Source organism: Mobula hypostoma, chromosome 8, assembly GCF_963921235.1.
Source record: "Mobula hypostoma chromosome 8, sMobHyp1.1, whole genome shotgun sequence".
In the NCBI taxonomy this organism is placed as follows: Eukaryota; Metazoa; Chordata; class Chondrichthyes; order Myliobatiformes; family Myliobatidae; genus Mobula; species Mobula hypostoma.
In genome coordinates, this window is record NC_086104.1 from 103313770 (window position 1) to 103323344 (window position 9575).

A 9575-nucleotide genomic window follows, 5' to 3' on the forward strand; every position below is an offset into this window, starting at 1 on the left:
GAAGTACTAAAGAATCTAGTGATTCTTGAAAGATCACTACTAATGCCTCCACAATCTCTGCAACTATCTCCTTCAGAACCCTGGAGCATAGTCCATCTAGTCCAAGAGACATCAACGTTCAGACCTTTTCAACATCCCCAGCACCAACTCCATAGTAATAGCAACCATACTCATTTCTACCCCCTGACACACACTAACTTTTGGCATACTGCTGGTGTTTTCCACAGTGAACATTGATGCAAGGGGGGAGGAGAATATGGTGGTGCGATGCAGCGTGGGCGGCTGCTCCGAAATTATATTGTATGTGTTAACTAGGGGCCGTGCACAATCCTGATTTGATGGAGACAGACGTGAGAAGCACAGAGGAACACCTGGAGAAACTTCTGAAATGCCTACTTAGCTGCCGCTGCTACTGTGCAATTGAGAATCTCCGGAGGGGAAGGCCCCAAATCCTTGGCTTTACCTATTGCCTGTTGCCGGGGCTGGGGTCGAAGCACTCAGCAGAGATGGTGCTTGGTGTCGGAGGGCTGGTTGGAGGCTGGAAGTTTTCGGACGGACTCAAGAGTTGGCTGTGGTCGGGTGCTTCCAGGATGCTGCATCGGCAAGTTTGCAGCGCTGGAAGCTCATGGCAGGAAGAGTTTTTTTTCTTCCTTCTACTGTCTGCGTGAGATGATGGGACTTTCGAGAGACTTTGAGACTTTTTTTTTACCATGCCCATGGCCTGTTCTTCGTCAAATTACGGTATTGCTTTGCACTGTTGTAACTATATGTTATAATTATGTGGTTTTTGTCAGTTTTAGTCTTGGTCTGTCTTGTGTTTCTGTGATATCATTCTGGAGGAACATTGTATCATTTCTTAATGCATGCATTACTAAATAATAAAAGAGGACTGCGTGTCCTCATAATCATAGTCTAATCTAATCTAATCTAAGATACTTATTGAGTTCACCCGCCATTTCCTTGTCCCCCATTACTTCTGCTCCAGTGTCATTTTCCAACCGTCTGATATCCATTCTCTCGCTTTTATTTTTTTATACTGTATATCTGAAAAATTGTTTGGTAACCTCTATAATATTATTGGCCAGCTTCACCTTATATTTCATCTTATTGCTATTGCATTTTTAGTTGTGGCCTGTTTTTTAGAAGTTTCCCAATCCTCTATAACTTCACACTACTTTTTGCTATACTATAAGCCTTCACAATTGCTTTTACATTGGTTTTAACTTCCCTTGTCAGCCAAGGTTACTTCATTCTTCCTTTAGAATACTTTATCTTTTTTGGAATGCGTCTATCTTGCTCTTTACAAATTGCTTGCGAAAATCTCAGGCATTGTTATTCTGCCATCATCCCTGCTACTGTGCCCTTCCAAGCAACTTAGGGCAGCTCCTCTCTCTTGCCTCTGTAAATCGATTTACTCCTCTGTAATACTGAAGCATCTAACTTCATCTTCTCCTTCTCAAAGTTCAGAGTGAATTCTGTCATATTATGATCACTGTCCCTAAGGGCTCCTTTACCTTAAATTCCATAATCAAATCTGGTTCATTACACAACAGCCAATCCAGAATTGCCTTTCCTCAAGTGGGTTCAATCACAAGCTGCTTTACAAAGCCATCCCGTAGGAATTCTAGAAACTCCTTCTAAATAGCATCATGATTTTCCCACTCTATTTCCATATTGAAATCCCCCAATGGCTGTTGCAACATTGCCTTTACATGCCTTTTTAATCTCCATTGTAATTTGTTGCCCACCACCTGGATACTATTAGAAGGCCTGTATTAATTTCCATCAGGCTCTTTTACCCTTGCATTTTCTTAGCTCAACCCACAAGGATTCTAAGTCTTTTGATCCTATGTTATCTCTTTATAAGGTGTGACACCAAACCAAGTTATCAGACGATTGATGCTAATGAGAGAGATAAGGGAGACAATGGAGAAATGTTCAAAATGTTAATGAGAGAGGAGAGAGAGATAACGGAAAAGAAACACAATTCAGAATATTGACAGACCGATTGCTTTGAACCTGCACTGTTTGAAGTTTGATGGACAGGCGATACCCCAGCAGGGGGATAAAAAGAACAGGTTCACTAAAGCATGGACACCACGAGATCATGAGATAATGAGACCCTGGAAGAGCAGTGTGCCCCCACAAGTTGGTGAGAGTTTGCAGGTCTGGTTCGCAGAACGGACCATAGACTCACAGGATGTAAAGGTACGATCAGTGGGAACCTGGTGTGTGTGTCCACCCTTACCTGGGTGCCGGGTTCACCGCGGAAGAACGGTCATATCCGGAACGGAGGGGTCACAGTCAGTGACCACAGTGGGATAGAAGACATAAAAGGGTCCGCCCGAAACCAACTGGGAAGAACATCAAAGGTCTGCCTGAATCAAATTTGCATCCCCCCCAACGGCACAACAGCGATTACCGTGAACTGTACTAAACTGAACTGAACTCTGCGTCACTTAAGGCTGATCATTTTACCCCTAGACTATGATAGAGCCTGGTTTGATTCCTATTACCCTAGTTCTGTGTACATGTGTGTATTATCATTGCTAACCTGTTGCATTTATATCCTTACAATTAGAGTACTGTGTTACTTATTTCTTTAATAAAACTTCATTAGTTCCTAGTAATCCAGACTCCAACGAGTGGTCCATTTCTGCTGGTTTGGTAACCCAGTTACAGGGTACATAATGTGACGAAAGAGGGTTACAAAAGTACACATAGACTAAGATGTTAACTGTCCTGTGCTAGCACCAGTGGGATCAACAGTTGATCTGCCACCTGTCTTCAGGAGAGAGAGATAAGTAAGACAAATGGAGCAGCATTTGGAAATGTTAATGAAGAGACGAGAGAGTTTAACGGAAGGAGACACTGGTCTGAGTATTGTCAAGACCGGCTCCTTTTGAACCCTGAACTGTTTGAAGTGTGATGGACAGGCGATACCCCAGCAGGGGGATAAAAAGGGGCAGGTTCGCTAAGACACCACACACGACACCACGAGGTAACGAGACCCTGGAAGCGGTGTGCCCCCACAAGTAGGTGGAAGTTTTGGAGGTCTGGTCGCGGGACCAGCCATAGACGCACAGGGTGGAAAGATACGGTCGGCGGGAACCTGGTGTGTGTGTCCACCCTTGCCTAGGTGCCGGGTTCACCGCAGAGGAACGATCGTATCTGAAACGGAGGGGTCACAGTCGGTGACCTCAGAAGACATTACAAAGGGCTCGCCCGAAAGCTAACTGCGAGGAATATCAAAGGTCTGTTGAATCTGATTTGAATATCAGCATTCGCTCTCTCTCTCTCCCCAATGGCACGACGGCGATTACTGCGAACTGAACTAAACTGAACTCTGTCACTTGTGATTGAACACTTTACCCCTAGACTGCGATAGAGCTGATTGACCCTATTATCCTAGTTCTGTGTACATGTGTGTTTCTTCATTGCTAACCTGTTGCATTTATATCCTTACTATTAGAGTACTGTGTTGCTTATTTCTTTAATAAAACTTTCTTAGTTCCAGTAATCCAGACTCCAACTGAGTGGTCCATTTCTGCTGGTTTGGCAACCCAGTTACGGGGTACATAACAGTAACATAAGTGGGGATCTCGTCCGGGATTTTGAACGCCAAATTTGGGACTGGGTAAATTGATTGGGTTAAAATTCCTGAAAGAAAGAAAGGGCAAACAGCAGAAATGGAGATTGAGGAATTTCTAAAGGCGCCAACCTTGGAGGCATTAGAGGATGCCAGGAAATCAGAATTGGCAACTGTTGCCAAACGGTTGAATCTCTTTAAGGGGAAGTCGACAATGAGGAGAGCGGAGATGCACAGAGCTATCATTGAGCATTATGTATCTAAAGGTGTGTTTCCCTAGTCGGAGCTGGAGGTGGTATCTATGGGCAAACCTGGTGGAGAGGCGGTGCAGCTGCAGATGGAAAATTTGAGACTCGAGCACGAGTTCCGGGTAAGGCAGCTAAAACATGAAGAGAAGCAGTTAGAACGACAAGAGAAAGAGAAGCAGAAGGAAAGGGAATTTGAGCTGGAGAAGTTAAGGATGACGCTAGCGCAGGGCCCCATGCCGAACCAAGGTGGAGGGTTCAGGGCGACCCAGGAGGCTAGGCTGGTTCCTCCATTTGAGGAGGCCGATGTTGATCGGTACTTTCTAAATTTTGGAAAAAGTCGCTGCAAGTCAGGACTGGCTGAGGGATAAGTGGGCTGTTTTGCTTCAGAGCGTACTTAAAGGGAAGGCTCAGCAAGCTTACTCGGCATTGTCCGCAGAAGATGCCCAGAGGTATGATGTGGTGAAAGAGGCGATACTCAGGATTTATGAGTTGGTCCCGGAGGCATACCGGCAGAGGTTCCGGGATGTGAGGAAGCAGTGTTTAGTGTTTGCCTGTGAGATGCAAATGCATTGTGAGCGTTGGTGCGCCTCGAAAGGAGTCAATGGGGATTATGACAGACTGCTACAGCGAATACTGATTGAGCAGTTTAAAGGTTGTGTCCCTGAAGGTATGAGGCCCCATCTAGATGAGAAAGAGGCAGAAATTTTAGCCGCAACTGCTAAGTTAGCGGATGAGTACGCGTTAACACAGAAAGCGAAGTTTACCCCGAGTTAAATCTACCACAGGGGTAGTCGAGAGGGCGGAGAGAGTCTGCCGGAAAAGCCAGAAAGTAAGCCAGGGACTAGTGAGAAGGACAAGGAAGACCGGGAGCAGCTTGGTAGGAAGTCTCCTGGGGTCGTATGTTATAATTGTGGGAAAGCCAGTCACTTTGCGTCCAGGTGCTTTGCCCCAAAGAAGGAGATGGGGAAGGAAAAACGACGACTCTGACTGGCTGTATTGAGCTGGCAAACAAGCCGCTAGGGGAGAAGAGGTCTGATAAATTTCAGGAAGGGAGCGAGAAGTTTATTTCGGCCGGATTGGTGTCGGTGAAGGAGGGGTCAAACCCAGTTCCAGTACAGATCTGGAGAGACACTGGAGCTTGTCAGTCACTGATCTTAAGGAGTGTTTTAGACTTTAGTTCAGAGACCGAGACTGGGGAGGTCAGTGTGATAAAAGGCATTGGGAAAGGGACCGAAGCAGTACCTTTGCACCAGATGCACCTAAAAAGCGACTTGGTCTCTGGACTGGTCACGATAGGGGTGAGGCCCGAACTACCAATGGAAGACGTGGAGGTCTTACTCGGTAACGACCTCGCCGGCGGAGAGGTGTACCCAGCAGTAAGACTAACAAGCAAACCTGCCAGGATTGAAGCCCTGCCCACAGACTCACAGGTTTATCCAGTTTGTGCAGTGACTCGGCGCATGTCCAGAAAGGCTGCCGAAGCGAATGTAGATTTAGCTGAGACGTTTTTACCAGCCTTGTATCAAGAGGGGTTAGAAAGTGAGAAGAGGGAGCATAGTGGAGCGGAAGGAAGTGAGGGAGTTGAGGTAGACTTATCATTAGCAAAGAAGGAATTTATACAGGCACAGGAACGAGACGAGGAGCTAATGGTTTTGACGGAGACAGCTCTCTCCGAAGCAGAATTAAAAAGGGAGCCAGTGGGCTATTATGTGAAGGAGGGAGTACTAATGAGGAAATGGAGACCAAGTACCGTGCCCGCAGATGAGGTATGGGGGGTGGTGCACCAGGTGGTAGTGCGGAAAATTTATAGGGGTGTGATTTTTAACCTGGCCCACAAGATACCCCTGGGTGGACATTTTGGGGTGAGGAAAACAGTCGATAGAATCATGAAAGAGTTTTACCGGCCACACATGAGGAAGGATGCTATTGACTATTGTAGATGTGAGCTAACACAGTTGGAGTCTATTGATATGTTAACAGCTTGCCATGATAAGCGAGCAGACCTAGTCGGTGTTATCACGAAAACTAATGAGGCTAGGGTGCCACCTGATAAGGGGAAAACCCATTTTGAAAAGATAAGTATGGTGCTGACCAGATGGGAGAACTCTATTGTCTTGGCCAGTTTTGCTGATAAGGTCTTTCCCTTAACCCCCAAACAGAGTGAGCTGCTGAGAAAGCTAATTAACCGGCATGCAGACGTATGTCCGGATGTCCCGAGGCAATGCAAAGAGCTGGGTCATGGTGTTGTTGTCACATCAGGTCAGCCTAGTAAGCAACATCCCTATAGGATGATTAATTCAGTGACAAAAGGGCTAAAGAACGCAGAAGCGTATATTGACGATTTAGTGGTCTGGAGTGACATGTGGGAGGAGCACATTGTGGCAGTAGAGGAACCGTTTAAGTGGCTGTTTGAAGCCAACCTGACAGTGAACCTCGCAAAAAGTGAATTCGGCCACGCGAAGGTCACTTATATGGGATTTATAGTAGGACAGGGGCAGCTGGCACTGATGCAGGCTAAAGAGCGGGCTATCTCTGAAGTCCCCACCCCGACAGACAAGAGAGCCCTGAGAAGGTTCTTGGTGATGGTGGGGTACTATCGGAAGTTTTGCAAAAACTTTGCGGATATTACCGTCCCTCTTACTAAGCTCTTGCCAAAGAATGCGAAGTTTGTGTGGGACGACCTTTGTTATATTTGTCCAGCATGGAAACCACTGATAATTTACACTGATCACAACCCATTTTGACCACTATGAAGGATAAAAACAAAAGGTTGCTGAGTTGGAGCCTGGTCTTACAGGAATTTGATATTAAAATAAAACATAAGAAAGGAATGGACAATGTGATTGCTGACGGTCTGTCAAGGTGTTGAAAACTTAAAGTTCTTTGTATTAGCCGAATAGCTGATGACCCTGTATATTAATGTGTATCTAATAACGTATTCATGCCCATAATTTTTACCCCAGTAAAAATCCTTTGAAGGGTAGGGGTGTGACGCCAAACCAAGTTATCAGACGATTGATGCTAATGAAAGAGATAAGGGAGACAATGGAGAAATGTTCAAAATGTTAATGAGAGAGGAGAGAGAGATAACGGAAAAGAAACAGAATTCAGAATATTGACAAACCGGTTGCTTTGAATCTGAACTGTTTGAAGTTTGATGGACAGGCGATACCCCAGCAGGGGATAAAAAGAACAGGTTCGTTAAGGCACGGACACCACGAGATCACGAGATAACGAGACCCTGGAAGAGCGGTGTACCCCCGCAAGTTGGTGAGAGTTTGGAGATCCGGTTCATGGGAACCGACCATAGACTCACAGGGTGTAAAGGTACGATTGGTGGGAACCTGGTGTGTGTGTGTCTGCCCTTGCCTGGGTGCTGGGTTCACCGCGGAAGAACGGTCATATCCGGAATGGAGGGGTCACAGTCAGTTACCACAGTGGGATAGAAGACATAAAAGGGTCCGTCCGAAACCAACTGCGAAGAACATCAAAGGTCTGCCTGAATCAAATTTGCATCCCCCCTCCTCTCTCTCTCTCTCTCCAACGGCACAACAGCGATTACTGCGAACTGTACTAAGCTGAACTGAACTCTGCGTCACTTAAGACTGATCATTTTACCCCTAGACTGCGATAGAGCTTGGATTGATTCCTATTACCCTAGTTCTGTGTACATGTGTGTATTATCATTGCTAACCTGTTGCATTTATATCCTTACGATTAGAGTACTGTGTTACTTATTTCTTTAATAAAACTTCATTAGTTCCTAGTAATCCAGACTCCAACGAGTGGTCCATTTCTGCTGGTTTGGCAACCCAGTTACGGGGTATGTAACAAAGGATTTGATTTTTTTTTTGCAAAGAGAGACCCCATCCTCTCTGCCTATCTGCCTAGCCCTTTGATACAATGTGTATCCTTGGATATTAAGCTTACAAATATGATCTTCCTTCAGCCATGACTCAGTGATACCCACAATTACACACAGTCTCCAATTACATTCAGAGATCATCTACCTTATTGAGTATGTTGCATTCATTGAAATGTAACATATTCAGTCCTGTATTCATTACTATTTTTAATTTAGACAGTTTGGGTGTTATATGAAACAACGTACTAGTTGCTTGAAAAATTTCACTTCTAATTTACATCTCTCAGTACCGTCATAATTTCCCTCCTTTACATTTTCTCAATGAATTCATTGAATTAATCACAATTTGTCACCACAGGAAATTCACTTGTCTGACATAATCAGTTTGAAAGTAAAATATATATACATGTTTTAATCTGCCGAAATCTGTCCTCATGGACATTGGTAAATGGTATAAGAAACCTGGAATGATTTGCCTCAACATTTCATTCCGAGAAATTACCTATAGGACACAAGGATAAAACACTGAGCAGAGCAAATGCTGGAAAGTTAAGTGTGGATAAAACATTGTACGTGATCAGTGGCATCATCCAACTTCCTGGAAAGTGAGCAGAACAGTTAATGTTTTGTAACTCCATGTGTTAACCAGTGTGAACCTGTTTATGATCATGTTATTGATATCCCTGTGCAAAATTATCTCAGCACTGTCAATCCTCTCAATTCAATATTCAGGTTTATCTGATTTTCTCATAGCTGAGATCTTTTTCCCTCTAACTTACGAGATCTACTCGAAAGTAGATATTGCCTTCAGTGGCAGCCTGCCCAGAGTATCATCATTTCTTGGGATAAAAGGCTCTCCGAGAAGGAGTGATTGGCAGAGTTTCACATTGTGAAGTTTACTGTTTCTGAATTATTCATAGAGTGAATACCTGGTCCTGTGGGCACGTCTCACTGTGGAGTCTGTCAGAGCCTATTTCTTCACCCCAAAGTAATCATGGTTGGCCACAGGTGGACTTGTGTCCATGTTCTTGCAGCTTCCCATCCACACCAACATGCTTAATCTTTAGCTGTCTGTGTCAGACTCAGTGAACATGTTTGGAAATGCCTAGTGACTGTTCTCTTCTTTTTTTCAGTTTTTTTTCTATTTTTTAGTGAAATTACTGGTCATAGTGATTCTGTTCCAAGGAAAGAATGGCCTCTCCACCTGCAGCACTTGCTACCTGGCAGCCATGGCAGCAGCAGATCTATTACCATTGCCACCGAGATAATTTCTTTCTCAGATCAATAATCATTATTTTCCAATGAATTTCCTGTGTTCAAGATTATGGGGATTCTGAGTTTTAAGGGCATAGACTGTTTTGTCTGGTTTACCGTTACTTTCACCTTTGATGGGTTCATCACAATTTGTTGCCAAAAGTTGAAAATAAAATATTGCATCAAAAACTGCAGCTGCGGTTCTAAGAACAATGCTCATCCTGATCTTCTGATAAACATTCCCCTAAACTTCTCAGTTCAACCTTCAGAGATGATATAAGGCATACCACGCTTCTGTGTAATGATGAACAGTGATGCATGCAGGCGATACAGGAATAAGTCTCTCAATACAGTCTATTTTGTTTTACTTCTTCCACACAGTCTGCCGCAAAGCATTTCTCTCACTAGCAGTTGAACAAGGGAAGTTAATACAAATAAAATCTTATCATTACTGATGCTGAAAGGTGCGAGGGCTCTGTGGCTTAACTGGTTAAAGCGACATCTAGTGTTCAGCTCCCAGTTGAGCTTTCATTTAAGGGGTGAATTGCGATGCAATGAAGGTGGTTTCAGCAAATACCATCATTCCCCACACCTATAATCACAAAGCAGAATGTCACAA